Below are 13553 nucleotides of genomic sequence, written 5' to 3'. Positions count from 1 at the left end.
ATCCCATGTTCCTCTTTTTGGGTCTGGCTTACCTCACTCAGGATAGTGTTTTCTATTTCCATCCATTTGTATGCAAAATTCAAGAAGTCCTTGTTTCTTACTGCTGAGTAATACTCTAATATGTATATATTCCATACTTTCTTCATCCATTCTTCCATTGAAGGGCATCTAGGTTGTTTCCAGGTTCTGGCTATCACAAACAATGCTGCTATGAACATAGTAGAGCATATACTTTTGCACAAAACTCAAGTCCAAATGGATTAAAGACCTCAATATCAGTCTGAACACACTGAACCTGATAGAAGAGAAAGTGGGAAGTACTCTGCAACACATGGGCACAGGAGACCACTTCTTACATAGAACCCCAGCAGCACAGACATTAAGGACCTCATTGAATAAATGGGACCTCCTGAGACTGAGAAGCTTCTGTAAAGCAAAGGACACTGTCGCTAAGACACAAAGGCAACCCACTAACTGGGAGAAGATCTTCACCAACCCCGCAACTGACAAAGGTCTGATCTCCAAAATATATAAAGAACTCAAGAAACTAGACCGTAAAAGGCTAACCAACCCAATTATAAAATGGGGCATTGAGCTGAACAGAGAATTCTCAACAGAAGAACTTCAAATGGCCAAAAGACACTTAAGGTCATGCTCAACTTCCTTAGCGATCAGGGAAATGCAAATCAAGACAACTTTAAGATACCATCTTACACCTGTCAGAATGGCGAAAATCAAAAACACCAATGATAGCCTTTGTTGGAGAGGTTGTGGAGAAAGGGGTACACTCATCCATTGCTGGTGGGAATGCAAACTTGTGCAACCACTATGGAAAGCAGTATGGCGGTTTCTCAGGAAATTCGGGATCAACTTACCCCTGGACCCCGCAATACCACTCTTGGGAATATACCCAAGAGAGGCCTTATCATACAACAAAAGTATATGCTCTACTATGTTCAGAAATCTTTAATAAATAAATAAATTTAAAAAAAAAGAAAACACAGAAACCATCTTCTGACATCACAGATGAAACAGAAGTACATAGAAAACTACGAATTCAAGTGTAGACAAGAGGACCAGAAATAGTCAAAATGTGTCACAAAGGAGTATGAAGAAAAGTGAGAGAATTCGGTTACCTATTTTAGTAATCCCATGCTTGTAAATGGATTTTACTTACCTACTAAGAAATAAATACATTTAAAAAAATCACTGTGTGCTGCATATACAGCACACATGCAAGAGAAGATCACATAAAGTTGCAGGAATAAGGGAAAAGAAAACATTCAAATCATTTAGCAAACAAAATGAATATATGTGCTAATTAAATACATAGTTTGGAAGTAGTGTAATCACGCATGTCAATAGGATATGTAATTTTAATAAGAAAGACAATAAACTGATGATAGTGGCTAGTGTTCTTGTGAACATTTCATCCATAAATTCCTTATAGTTTAGGTGATTTAATTGTAAAGGCAGCCATAAAGACGTTGAAAGGTATGATGTAAATCACTGTGGTGTTCCACTTGATATGAATATACATCCATGGTTTTAGACTTTTAGCTTTAAAATACACAGGGCCTGTTAAAAATCACACAGCTTCAGAGAAAAGCAGTCTGTAAATATAATCTGGAAATATACACAAGAAGTAATTTTAGAAGTTGATAAACCTACGAAGACGAACTCATTTCTCTCTTAATCAAAATAAAAAGTACTACACTCTCATCAGTTTGGAAAAATATAAAGTGCAAAACCAAGATAGTTGGCAAAGATGCAAAAAAAAATCCATAAAATGTAATGTAATTATTGGCACTGTGGAGAATACAATAAATTTATCTTATAGACTATGAAGCAATTACATTTCTAGGAACACATCTTAGAGAGGCTTGTACAAGACAACTATGAAATATGCAAACAATTGCTCACAAAATTAATGCTTTTATTAGGAAATTATTGGACTTGCACTGATATGAACAAATCCCACATGTATGATTCCAATGTGGATAAAAACTTAAGTAGAGATGCAAGAAGCAAGATGCTGTTTACAAAAGCACACAAATTAGTACTATACTTCATTCTGGGATCCATATACCTTGAAAGTAACGGAGCAGAAATTAAGGGAGTTGATTACTTCTGGGGAATAAAGAGTAGGAAAACCCAAGAGGCTTGTACAGAAAGCGTCAATTGCATTGGTAATCCTTTTTATTGTTATTGATTACTCTTAGTATTTATGTATGTGTTTATTTATGTATGTGTGTATGCCGATGTGTGTACTGTGTGTATGGTGTGTGTACATGTGTGTATGTACATGTAAGTAAGTATTCCCAGAGGCCGGAGGAGGTTATTAGGTATTCTGAATTTAGATTGATGGACAGGGAGCACCTGTGATTTCCCTTCCTCCTTTCCATGCCTCTAATTTCCAGCACCAGGGGCACAGGTGTCCAACATTTATTTTTTTTCTTATATGGGTTCAGAAAATTTAAACTCTGATCCTCATGCCTTAGAAATTACTCTTACTAAAACTATCTTCTAAGCCCTCTTTGTTAATATATACACACTTTTGTTTTCTTCCCTTATATACTAACTAGTCTAGAGACATCAATTTTCCTTGGCATTCTGATTAATAGGTGATCTGAATCTGACTCATGGGAGGGACAGATATTACAGGAGCTTAATGTTTTCTGTAGGGTAACTCAGGTGTTGAAGATTCAGAGACAGGGCGGTTGTCCTGGGTGCCATGACAACAGTGATGGTGCTGACATTATCTGCAATGATGAAGTCACCGTGAAATATGAACTGACCGAGGAAAGACATTCACGGGATTTCTGTGCTCAGACCACGACTAACTTGGAAATGGATCTAAAGTGACCTGTAATCTTAAACTATTTAAATGATCTAAATCTGATCATTTAAGTTTGTAACCTTTCTCTTCCTACCACATCTTGAGAAAGCCTTGGAGTGAGGGAAAACTACAAGCAATAGAGGAACAAGATTGTAGTGACCGCAGGAATGTGGAGGGGGTCGGGCATCCGTGAGATTAAAAAGAGGCTCAGGGAAGGGCCTCCTGGATCTCACAATTCACAGAAAGGCTTGGGAAATCATTTTTAGTCTGTTCTTTTCTTTCACAATTTAGTCCTGGGAAGTTAAATCTTTTAAATAAGTAGCAAGAGATAAAATAAATAAGCTTATACATTATATGTTCATATATGTGTAACACAAACCTACAAGTGATACTCCAAAATTACATGGGTCAAAAATGTTACTAACATTGAAAATTGATTCTGTAGACACTTTCAGAATGATGATTTACCATACAATACAGACTGGGTAACAGTAGTTATAAATATCTATAACTGAGTGATAGAGTCATTTCATTGTCAAAGATAATTGAGCTACAGCAGAATTGCATTTTATTTTCGAAAGAGAATTTTTTGAAATGTCAACTACTTTGGGAAATTTTTCTTGGGTTTTGAAAATTAATACATATTATTTATAAAAATAATGGATTAACTCTGAATTTTGTGTAATACGTATATATTGTACTGAATCCTATTCACCTGTCGCCTTTGTTTTTCTCTTGCCCCTTCCTGCATCCGTGGACAGGTCAATAAACTTTCTCTTATTTTATCAAAGAACTTGTTTTGACATGGTTTTCTTTTTAAGACTTCAGGCTGGGAGTGCTATTCAATAGTAGAGCATATGTTAAAATGTTCCATCACCTGTGTTCATGCCCCAGACTCTCAGCTGCCTCCCCAAATTATCCCATTATGATTTGATCACCCTGGTGTCTACTGACTTTTAGAGATGTCTACCCTACAACCCTTTTCTGAGGAGGTCTACTTAGTAGACATAGGAGATAATTATAAAACTACTCAATATTCATGGTTATGATGAACTTCTTGACAAGTATGATTTAGTACTAATGACAGGTTTCTTCATTCTTTCAAAAATGCAATTTAATCCTCCTATATTTCATAAGTTGTTCTTTTCTAATACCTAATAATTTAATCCTCCTATATTGCATGTTTGTCTTAACTAATGAGTCTTAGACTTTGATAATAAACCAAACCTCTGATATGTAATACATTTTTGTCTACTTGCTATAGAATATTAATCAAAGTAATTTCAAAATCACCTAGATATTTAAGCAAATAAGTAACTTATAATGTATGTAATTAAAAATGTATTAGTTCATGTACTATGCCTTACCATAAGGCCATTCTATTCGCAAGAAGCTTGTGAGATTGTGCTTTAGGGTAATGCTATGCTGCAAGATTTTCTCCTTTTACTCCATAAGACCTGGGGATCAAATTCAGGCTATAGGTAGCAAAGGTGTTATGGAAATGTATCTAGATGCTGAAATTGGAAAACCATCAACATCTCAGGTACCAGAACCAGCTCACTGTTTGACAGATTTCACGATGCAACCTGTGGTGGGTGACCTTTCAGGCAGCCTCTCCTTTAAGTCCCCAAGTTCCCTCTGCTACTGTCTAATGTTTCTGCTTGAAGATACTTATCTTCTTTGCTGACATTTGGGGCTGTTCCCAGGATCTCTTGCTCCGTTTGTGGCCAGCATGTTGCTTGCCATCTCTTCAACAGACTCTGATCCTTTCAATTTCACTGTTTCTGAGCTGAGGATACAAATGTCATTGGTTTTAGAGTAGGAGGGACAAACTAGATGTTATGACCCTCAAGATATAAAATCTACTACCGTCTCTTTTATACCTGTTGAAAACTTCAGTGACCTCTTTTCCATATGTCCCCAAACAAGGCAATTCTTTGATAGAGCTAACTCAGCACCCGATACTTACCTTACACCTTCCAGTAGAACACAAGTATCTAAGGTAGGATCTTGGAGCAAAGTATAGTATCTGACTCCAAGTCATCGGCACAAAAGTTCTGATTCTTGGGCTGGTATTTATCAGCAGTGTATCCAGAACCTGAGTTGAGTTCTGAAGGTGAAGTTAAGGTCATAATTAAATGTCTTTGGCAAGACTTTGTACAAAAACTATAACTTTCCTTTCCTCTTTTTTTAAACTTTGAATGTCTAATATAACCCTTTGTCTTTCCTGATTGAATTTTCCTTTTAATCTAAAATTCTGTTATAAACTGACTAGTGCCATAGAGAAGATATGCTAGTGATGTGTATTTGATTAATCTATTTCTAAATATGACACTGATTGAGGTCTATAAAATCCCCAAGCTTCTGCACATAATGGTAGTTACTACATTAGAGCAGATAATCAAAGAAGTATGTAGGAATAAAAAATTCATGAATTCAAAGAAAATAGTTTCTTGACAATTACAAATGAGAAGGAAATATAAGCAAATAAAATTTCTCATCTGGAGGGTTTTTTCATAAATTTCTATTTATTTATTGGTTTGCTTTTAGATTGCGACCCCTCCCTCCTCTCCGCCTAGTATCCCCCCACTTTGCCTCTTCCCACCCCCATCCACTCCTCCTCTTCTGTTTCACTTCAGAAAAGGGTGGGACTCCAATGTGCTTTAACCAGCCATGTTATATCAAGTTGCAGTAAGATTAGGCTTGGACCTTCAGGATATGTTCAGGCCCTATCATATACATGGCACTTCCATTTGATAATAGGTTGCTGTGCATGTCCTATTTTATGACTGGGTGGGTCAGAGGGTGCCCAGCTCATGACAGGCAGTTCAGGTCACATGGTATCTTGGTGGCCCACTGTCAAATATTCAGTTTCAGTTAAGGTCGAGCAGCAGGTCCAGAGCTATCTCCGCAGGAGGGTTTCCTCAACTCTGTCTTTCAGCAGGTACCTGTCATCAGATCTTCGTCCTTGTCTAGCCACACTGAGATATTTGAAGAGCTGATGGCCTTGGTAGCACTGATGATCTCTTTAATCCAAGGCACACCCATGGTGATGTTCATGAAGGGCTACCTCTGCAAAAGGAAAACTCTTCCTGGATGTCTGGGTGCCAAGCTCATCAATGCTTCATTCACAGAGAGCCTCTACTGCAGTGCCTGGTTCCATCTGTGCCCAGATAACTGATTTACTAGATTGCTTTGTGCTGTGTGAAACAATTGAAAGGAGTCTGCCCATTGGTTTTTCTCGTGGTTTCTAAAGCATGTCTCTGTATGGGATCTTCATCTATGAAGACACCCTTGCCAAAATATGTTGCTTATCTAGAACTTCCATTACTCAAAATCTTCTTTTAGAAAAGGTACTTTGTTTGTTACATCCCCAAATTCTCTCTTATTGAGAATTTCTTCCATTTCACCTCATGTTGATGGGAACGGTCAAGAGCATCCCACAATCTGCTGGACACAGCACATGATATCACTACAGGGCTAGTAAGCTGGAGCCAGGACTTAGATGAGCTGGGTGTACGTCATCCCACCCAGAATCATGGTTGAGAGATTGTTCCACCCTTCTCCAAGTCCATGGACAACCTGGGCTCCCATCTGAAGGGTTTTAGTAAGGATTTTCCTTGGCTAGTTTTCTATTATCTCTCTAGATGTGCTGTCTTGTCCAAGTACTAGTTGATATAGGACAAGGTAACCCTTTGCCTGTTTCTGATTGATTATCATTCTGCTTGATTCTAACAGTTGAGACCATAGCCTACCATTAAATCCTTGGTCGTTTTTGGAATTTCTATGATAAAGTATTGAAATACCAAATGAATGTAAATTATTTAAATTAACAGTCATATTAATGGCAATCTCAGTAGGAATTAAAAGGAGACTCATATTCATTGCTTTCTAGAAGTTAAAAACAGTTACCAAATTACGCTTATTGATAATTCCAAGAGTTATAAAAAAAGATAGCACCTTTATTATTGGCCAAGTAAATGAAATTCTACTCTGCATTCAATCATTCATTTTCCTGTTAATTCATTCCAGCATCCAAGGCCAAGAAGGTAAATAACATTGCAATAGAGCCATGCAATTACAGTCATCAATGGCATTTCGAAACAATTCAGTAAAAAGCTATTTGTGGTAAATTTCAGCAAAGCATAATTCTGTTGAATTTTAGAACAAGCAGAATAAACTTAAAGGTTTCTATTCCTTCTCAGATCCGTGTAACAATAGCTGGGCTGTACAAGGCAGTTAAGAGTCGTCAATCATCTGAGATGGGGGAACTCAGGAAAGGTGTTCCGTAGCTGGACTCTCTAAGTCAAACTTGAGATAGACACTTTCCCAATACCTTCCACTCTAAGCCTTCATTTAGAAGGTGGATTAATTCTGGGCATTTCTTTCAAGAAATTAGAGTTTAAACTATGAGCTTTGTTCTGTACCTATTGCTGGTGTTTCCATTTATTTAGCTGTCACAATTCTGCAAGTCATCTCATTCTGCTCAAAAGCCAGACTTGAGTTCTGGCATGGCCTTTGGGATTTTCAATAGGTCTCAGCAGACCCTTAAAATAATTTGGTTTTTTTTCTCCATGAAATATATTAAATGATAACATGTATCAGTAATTAAATACTAAGGGAATTATTTATTAATCAAACGCATTTGGAACAAGGTTTGACTGGCCATAAATTTCTCAAGAAGAGATGGTAGGGATTAATGCTAATTGTTCTTAGAAATAGCCCCACATTTCCAGGAAAATGTCAAGTTCTCATTGATATATCATGAATAATTTTATAAAATATTTCTAATTATTTAATATTGCTCAAAAACCTGCTTTATTTTGTAACAATGAAAGTGATTGCTCTTAGTATCTTATGGTTACTATTTGAAAATATTTGTTAATTCATGTCATTTTATAAAATTCAGAGGGAAAACTTTTGAAACAGGTAAAAAACGATTCTCAGAATAAAATTTTTCATAATTTAAGAAAAACTTATAAATATTTTTGACAAAAACTATTTTTAAGAAATGTGCTATGAAATAAACAGATGGAAAATATTTTATATAACATATTTAAAAAGCATATTTCATTCCTAGAAAGGTGTATTTTTGAAAAGGTACACATTTTTCAAGTTTCTTTTTTACTGAAATAGTTTGTCAAGTATAATATTAGCATTTAATTCATTTCTAGGAACGTTTTAAGAGTAATGTAACCACAATAAGAACAAGATTGAGGTCGACCTAAAAGAGCAAATAAAGACCTGAAAATATTTCCTAAGAAAAGGATACATGAGATTGAAAGTGTTTAATTGTGGGAATTCACTAATAGAATAAATTCAGAAGTGATATGGATTCTTTCCACAATGGTGAGATCAAGTCATTGGGAATCCATTGAGAATTCAACAGGAAAAGCTTATGCAAGAGTAAGCAGCAGTAGAATTGAGTAACACAATGTGCTCACAGCAGCATGGGACCTATGGGTCACATCTCTGACAGTGTTGCCTCTAAAAATAAATGTAAATTACTGAGGATAACAGGAACTAATCTCAGTTTAGATTTGAGAAATGTTTTCAGCTACCAATAATTAAAAAGTAAATTTCACTGTGCTTGAAGAGTTTATAGGTTTGTGTAGTTAGAGCCTGAAGTACCTGGTCCTGTAGCTCAGTGTTATCACTTCTTAGTGATATTTTTCTCTGATTTATCTTCAAAGATGGCCTCACTTGTCCTTGGTGGTGACCGAAACTAATTAATGATAAGTATTCTAGCTAATACACACAGAAAAGCTTTATTGTAGGTATATTAGAAAAGACGCATCTGTCACTAGAAAGGCATACTCTTGGTCCCTAGCATGACGAAAAGACTCTCCAGGAAAGATTTTTACATTTTTTCCATTTCTACTCGCCATAAAGGAGGAAATTAATTTCTGCATCACCCAGTAGCTCCTATAAAAGTAGAGACTGGAAGATACAGCTTCCCCAGAGTACCCTCTCTCCCTAGAAACACTGAGTTTTTGGAAAAGAAATACAGTTAACAACAATAAAATATTAGCAAATGAATTCTCTAGGTCCTCTAAAACAGAAGTTAATTTTATTATCTCCATAGTAATTTAAGTAAAATTATTTCATAACTCATAAAATAGAGACTAGATAAACTAATCTTTTGCTAAAAAGGTATATTAATACACTCTATTTATTATAGGGCACTAAACCTAGAACAAACTGGAAGATGGGAAAAAAAGAGAGCCCTAAAGGTGTTGTCATAGGATCTGGGCTCTAAGCTCTGCCCTAATGGCTTGACAATAGTTAAACTGTAGCAGCCTACCTAAGAGTTTCTAATTGATTCTCCATTCTAGCCTGACTTTCAGGATTAACTATTCTTGTGAGCAAGGTTGTGTTTCTCAAAGGAGATCATCATTCATTTATGCCCCAGCAATGCTTGAGCATGCATGGGCAGTCTTTATGGCAGTTCTCCAGTTGTTCCTATCCTGGGCAGTCCTAGATGTTTGTGTTATTGTCATACCCAAGGTTCCATCCACAGTCTTCCTTTATGCTGTTTATCCAGTGGTTTTTAGGTCTTCCCCTTTGCCTTATCCTGTGCACTTCTCAAAGCAGTGCTATCTTCGAGTATCTGCTGTCATTCATTCTAATAATATGGTAATGTTTCTTCATGTCTTGATTGCTCAGTCTATCTCTTCGTGTGACACCTAGGATCTTCCTGAGACATACCATTGCAAACACATTCAGTCACAGTCTGTTTCATTGTCCAGGACTCAGAGTTGTATAGAAGACAACTCAAGGCGTATGTTTGGAATTTTGTTGTTGTTGTTGTTGTTGTTATGTTTCTTGCTGACCAAACCTTTCCTAGTACCTGGAATGCAGCTCTCTCTATCCCTATCCACCTCTAGATGTCTGAAATACTTCCCGCCTTTGAACTGAAGTCTCCTCCCAGATAGGCAAAGTTGACTATTTGCTTAAGGTGATGATTCTTTCTTATAATGTTAAAATCATTATGCATCCTTCTCATGTGTTGTATCTCACTCTTCTCGATGTTTACCTTCATACCAAGGTTTTCACTGACTTCCACCACTCTGTTTACCATGGCCTGCAGTCATTTGGACTTTTAACAAGTAGTCGGTGAAATGCAAGTTATTGATTTGCATACCACCTATCTGCAAGCCTATCTCCTTGTCCTCTATGGTTGACGCTATTATTAATTCAGGAATATATTAAAGAGTAGTTGTGAGCGGACACATCCCTGTAACACTACTATAATAATCTTAAACCAATCTCTTCGTTCTCCACAGGCTTTGATTGATGCAATGGTATTTTTATAGGTATTTTCTAGTTTTCTTATGATTTTCTCTGGGTCCTCATTAGATCCCAATGCTCTTTCCTCCAAATGCTGTCGGATGCCTTCCTAAAGTCGATGTAACAGACATATTAGTCAATATATGTATTTTTCTGCTAGTTGCCTCAAAGTGAAGATCTGATCTTAGCTCTGAATCTGCACTGGGGCTCTGCAAGGATTTTGCCCCTTCATCCTTTGCAGGAAAATGGAGGAGGAGATCTTATTGCTTTGGCACAAAAAAAAAACTAATGCCCCTATAATTTGAGCAGTCCAACTTGTTCTTCTTGTGTATGGGAGTTATGACTGAATGCTTCCATTCTGTGGGAAATGCTTCATGTTTCCATCTCTCTTTGAAGAGTCTGAGTAGCTGTGTCAGCCCCTGAACCTCTTGTAGCCACCTCCAGCCCCTCCAGTATGATGTCATCCACCCTTGGGACCTTCCTGCATTTTGCTCTCTTGATAGCTTCCTCTATCTCACTTTTTATCAATATTTAATATTTCTTCATCATCTCTAGTGTTCAAGTGACTGCGAAAGTGTTTCTTATTGAAGTCTCCATTGACAGCATTAGGGTCATTGTATAAGGTATCAAAGTATTGTCTCTATCTTTGCATTACTTCCCCTGGTTTTGTCAATAAATGACCTTGCCGATGTTTAATCATCCCAATCTGAGGAACATATCTGGCAGCTATCTGTCTGATAGCTTCATAGACACGATGTGTTTTATTATGGAGTCTAGCCTCTCGGACCTTTTTGCATATACCTTGTGTATACAGCTCTCTATCCTTCTTTGCTCTTACTTTGACCTTCCTGCACACATAGTTGTGCTGCTTTGCTTTCTGCAGATTGCTTCTGTGTTTTCTCTTTTTAGCTTCTTTTTTCGTCTTCCAGGCTGATTGTCTCTGCAGTAAGTTATCAAAGGAGATAGCTTATGAGAAATAAATTGTAATGTATAGAGATACTATGGTAAATAAATATTTTCTTAGAATTTTATCATCCTATTATATTACAACTGGCTTAAAATGTACACTTTAAAGAATCTGTTGTGTTAGTATTTATAGTTTGCTGTGGTGTTCTTTCCCGTGAGTTCACAGAGCTCAATATTTTCCATCAATAAACTCCACAGGTATGTACAAATATATTATGTTGCTATGAATCTTATTTATTAAAGTAGAAGTTATTGAAAACCACACTGCATACTCCATGCAGGTGATTACTTCCTGTTTCACCTTAATTTTTATTCTTTCCCTTGTGTTTAAAATGTAGCACAGTGAGAAAGGACAGAGGTAAAATTTTAGTTCAATAAAGCTTTTGAATTAGTCAGAGCTCTTGAAATGGAAAAATGCCGCTGTCTAACTGAAGGTCAATATCAAACAACTCCCAGGAAAGTAACGAGCTAATTTGATGATATTTGCATGCAAATAGTCAAGTTTTATAAAGTCGTGGCTTTTGAATTAAAGATCATGCAAAACATTTGTGTTATTTCAAGTTTAGACTTTGAAGGATATTGTTTCGTTTTCCTTTGGGGCATTACATTGTGTAAATATTAATTTAACCGTTATTTTTAAAATTATTGCCAACAACTGTTACAAATAGTTTAAACACAAATTTCTCCTTACGTATGAGCACACACGCACTGGCTGCAAGCTTTATTCTTATAATTCAGATGAATATCAATGTGTAAAGTATATAATAATGTAGTTACGTTTTTGAAATTTGAAATTTAAACATTTCTATTTTTCAGGAAGGTGACACACAACCTTAATACTAGAACCCAGGAAGCAGAGGCAGGTGAATTTTTGTGACTAGGAGGTCAGTCTCAGAACTCTACATAGTGCATTTAAGGCCAATTAAGCAACACACACATGAACACACACACTTAACATCTATCATACTATTAGCCTGTTTCAAAGAGACTAATGCTAGAATTCATTCATTAAGTATTTACACTCACTTAAATTCTAAGTATTATACTAAATGGATTCAAGCATCAGCCTTATTACTATTGTTGTTTTTAATATGTGTGTGTGTGTATGTGTGCAAACATGTGTTCTACCATATACATGTAAAACTTTGTGATGTTGGTTGTCTTTCTACCTGTTTGGGTTGGAGAATGAATGCACATCACTAGGCTTGGAAAACAAGTGTCTTTAGCTGCTAAGCCATTAATCTCGACAAGAGTATCAAGGATTTTTTGTTTTTGTTTTTTGATTTTCGAGACAGGGTTTCTCCGTAGCTTTTGGTTTCTGTCCTGGAACTAGCTCTGTAGACCAGGCTGGCCTCAAACTCACAGAGATCCGCCTGCCTCTGCCTCCCGTGTGCTGGGATTAAAGTATCAAGTTTTAAAAGTTATTCCTGCCTTCCTCACTTTAGAATGAGCAGAAATATAAGGTACACAATTACCTTGAGTATTATGAACGAGATTAAAGTGTGAATGGAGTGTTGGAAACATCAAGGAAGGAGGCATTGCTTCCAGTTTTAAGACTGGAGAGTGTACTCATGTTGACAGTAATCAGCTGGGCTTATTCAGAGGTGGTCAGTGTTGTGGAACATTTGTACATTGTGTGAAGATACGTTGCTATGATTGGTGCAATAAAGAGCTGAATGGCCAATAGTTTGGTAGAAGATATAGCTGTGATTTTCAGGCAGAGAGAGGACAAGGAGGAGGTGTCTAGGCACAGGAGGAGCCAGGAGACATAAAAAAGAACCAGGAGGTTCAAGATGGAAGAGAGATAATGCCACATGGTAGAATGTAGATTAATGTAAGTGGATTAATTTAAATTGTAAGAGCTAGTTAGGGACAAGTCTAAGTTAGGGGTCAAGATTTCCTAATTAATAAGAATTTTCCACGTTATTATTTGGAAGTTGGCTAGCGAAACAGATAAAAGGCTTGAACAGTGTGATTTCAGCTGAGGGCAAATTATACAGAAACCTGCAGTGGCAGGAAAATAAGAGAACAGTTGCTCCAGGCTCACTAGATGATACCCAGCTGGCTAACACCATTTAAAGAAATATCTGATTTATCCTGCATTATAATCCAAAGTCTTTAGGATTTCAGCAGGATCTTCAGTATCTCATCTAGGGACAAAGTGAAGACTCAGCTGTTTTTCACTTAATAGTTGTACACAATTTGTCTGGAGCAGGGAACATGTCAATGGGAGAACCTTGGAGGAGTTGAGGAAGGGTAAACCCTAATCAGAATGTGTTATATTTAAAAAATCCATTTTCAGTGAAAGAAATATAGAAAAAAAATAAAAATAACAGGAATAGTATAAATGTTCTATCATTTATAAACAATAGAACATTATAAATATTCAATATTTCTCTTCCATTCTCCCTTCCTTTCTTCCTTTTAAGTATTTCTAATAATTAGATTTTCTAGAAAT

The sequence above is a fragment of the Microtus oregoni genome, unplaced genomic scaffold (genome assembly GCF_018167655.1).
Source record: "Microtus oregoni isolate MIOR12 unplaced genomic scaffold, Mior012 000018F_ref0000195, whole genome shotgun sequence".
Taxonomy (NCBI): Eukaryota; Metazoa; Chordata; class Mammalia; order Rodentia; family Cricetidae; genus Microtus; species Microtus oregoni.
This window is presented reverse-complemented; position numbering follows the sequence as displayed.